We start from the raw sequence: 3,309 nt of genomic DNA, 5'->3' as shown, positions 1-3,309 counted from the left end.
TTCCTGTTGTTACCTCACCTCCCACTACTGTTAGTTAATTGTAGCAGGGTGATAAATTGCTTTTGTTGCTAAACCCAGTTGCCCCAGGAATTATCAGATGATCACATGGGTCGGGGTGGCCAATGGATATCAATGCTCTTATGATGACATGGAGGCACATGTGTGAGCTGGCCAAACAATGGCCAGCCTGCATGTGATGTCATATGGTCAGGTGGGTTGGTGTAGCCAATCATCACCAGCAGGTGGGTACATCAGGCCTCTGTGGCTCACTCTCAGGGAAGCAATGGGGGAAGCCACATGAGAGATGAGCCACAGGTTGGTTCTGATATACCCACCAGAGATCTGTTTTGGGCACTGCAAGGCTGTTTTGTCATTTGAACTCATTGTTGACCTGTCGGAGCCTTCCACTGCGCCAACTTACACTGAACAAGGCTGAGTGTTGCCATGCCTGTGACCTGGTGAGTCATTTGTTGTGCTAATGCTAGCTTAGCCAGTTCCCATGTTTTGTGATATTATATGGTTTCTATGTGTTTGATCTTATGTTGATTAATTTTACTTTGAAACCCTTAGAGACAGATAAACTTGTTTTGATTTGATTTGTATGTAAATATGATTTAAAAGAACTGTGGTCCTGTCCTCCTGGCCAGGTCCATGAAATGATGGCGAGCTTAAGAAGCAGGATTTGAGCGATCCTACAACCGAAACGCCCCCCCCCAGGCTGGTAGGGGGCTCCTTGGAGCTCAATTGAAAACTCTCACCCCACTTGCTCAGCCGTGGCCCCTTTCCATCCACACCCATACATATTGACACACACTCATTTACATACACACACCCTCTTTTACTGAACTTTCATTTCCTTCTCATATTTCACCCTGACTACAGCATTTGACCCCAAACCCAGACGTGGGTTGTTTTGTCATGAACTGTGGGTGGGCGGAAGGGTTGGGTGGCTGCATTGCTGGGCTATGGAACAGTTTGTTTGATGTTTTGTTGAAGTTTTTGGTTTTGTGTTATTTGTTTAAATGGCCATTTTGTTTTCCTTTTGCAAACTTATTTTTGTTCACTGTATATAATTTCACCTTGTTTACCACATTATTCATATAAATATATATATATAAATGCAAACCTGTCTCTGGTCGCTTGTCTCCACTCCCTCTTTGAGCAAACTCTAGCATCGTCTGAGTCGTTTTGATTAGATACGAGTGCTACATAATCACTCAGGAATGCTTGTCTATTTTGGATGGAATGTTTCCACTGGATCACATCTGGTCATGGTGCTGATTTCATGTTAGTACAGTCTGCACAACGAAAGAAAGAAACGACAATCAAGTGGTCAAGAAGGTTGCAGGCTCGGAACCTTTCTGTGGAAACTCTCAGTTTGACCCAGCTGAAACTGTCCAGGACGTAACCCTGGCTTGGAAGGTGGACTGGGTTGTGATGACTCCCCACAACAAGGTGGGTGTCTGTTACCTGATGGTGTTTATGGTTCTGAAATGATGCACATATGTTTTTTTTTTTAAATGCTTACTGGTTTGTGACTTTGTTACCGTTTTCTGTGTAGAAGTTGCTGAGCACATGGTTCACACCAGGCTGCCCCACCCCAGTGAACACCTGTGGACAGAAGTAGAGATGAAAATGTTTTAGTCATGTATTGCAGCATGTTGTTGTAGTTTAAACTCGGTTTGTGTTAATTTTCTTTGTGTGTTTGTGTAGCATGAACTTTTAACTCGGCCTCTTCCTCCCAGGGTGTTCAGGTGAAAGAATCCCCGGGGGTTTCGACACCATTTATTAGTTCCAGAAGGGAGGGACAGGTTGAGGAGCCTGGTCACCCTTAGGGACAGGGTGAGGAGCTGGGTCACCCTCAGTGATGGGGTGAGGAGCCTGGTCACCCTTAGGGACAGGTCACTGTGATGGGGTGAGGGGCTGAGATACTCTTAGAATAGAATAGCTTTGATTGTCCTTGTACAGGGTACAACGAGATTAGGATTCCAACTCCCTTGGTGTCAAAAGAACAGAGGAAAAACAAAAACAACAGCATAAACAATAACAAGAGCATTTAGAAAACACAATAAATACATGTACAACTAAAACAATAGCAGCATGAGTATGTACAGGTGCCGGAGTGATACGTATAGACAGATAAGAAAAAGGTTATTTCACAGTGAGTGTGTAAGTTATTGACACTAAAGTGCCATGTTATTGCACGGTGATCAATGTGATCCTTTCCACACAGACACCATGGATGTAGAGTGGGGACGGGTCTGCCCCGCCCTTCCTGAAGTCCAAGATTAGTTATTTTGTTTTTGTGGTGTTCAGTCGGAGGTTGTTAACTGAACACCACGCAGTCAGACTGATGACCTCATCTCTGTAGTCAGACTCATCCCCTCCTGAGATGAGTCCAACCACCGTGGTGTTGTCCGCAAACTTGATGATGGTGTTTGAGAGATGGGTTGGGGAGCAGTCGGATGTGTAGAGCGTGAACCGGAGGGGACTCAAAACACACCCTTGTGGAGAGCCGGTGCTGAGTGTGATGGTGCTGGAGAGGTGGGGACCGAGTCTGACAGACTGTGCTCAATTTGTCAGGAAGTCTTTAATCCAGAGGCAGATGGGGGTGGAGAGACCCAGGTCGGACAGTTTCTGGACCAGGATCTCCCGGATGATGTGATTGAATGCTGAGCTGAAGTCTAGGAAAAGCATCCTTACGTAGCTTCCCTGCTGCTCCAGATGACTCAGCGCGGTGTGGAGCGCTATAGTGATAGCGTCTTCGGTGGATCGGTTTGGTGGGGGTCCAAAGTGGAAGGTAAACTGGTCCTGATGTGCTGTCCTGAAGAAGCTTGGAGGAGAGCCGCTGCTCCTCCACATGGAGAGGAGTCAGCTGAGGTGGCTCGGGTATCTCAGCTGACTCCTGGATGCCAGGAGGCATCTGTTTGGAATTCCTCCAGGACGCCTCCCTGGGGAGGTGTTCCAGGCATGTCCCACCAGCAGGAGACCTCGAGGAAGACCCAGGACACCCTGGAGGGACTAGGTCTCTGGGCTGGCCTGGGAACACCTTGGGGTCCCACTGGATCAGCTGGAGGAGGTGACTGGGGCCAGGTAGGTCTGGACATCTCTGCTGAGACTGCTGTCTCTGCAACCAGACTCTGTATAATGCGGTGGATGGATGGATGGATGGGTAGATGGATGGGTGGGTGGGTGGATGGATGGATATTCAAATGGCTCTCCTTGGTATTGTCAGGGGAAAACTCTGCTACAGAATCAGACTCTAAAGACATCCAAGCTAAAATAGCTCTTACGAATGTCAGATCTTCA

This window comes from Nelusetta ayraudi, unplaced genomic scaffold (genome assembly GCF_046127955.1).
Source record: "Nelusetta ayraudi isolate G7.1 ecotype Tasmania unplaced genomic scaffold, CSIRO-AGI_Nayr_v1 ptg000061l, whole genome shotgun sequence".
Taxonomy (NCBI): Eukaryota; Metazoa; Chordata; class Actinopteri; order Tetraodontiformes; family Monacanthidae; genus Nelusetta; species Nelusetta ayraudi.
The sequence above is the reverse complement of the archived record's forward strand: the minus strand, read 5'-3'. Positions refer to the sequence as shown.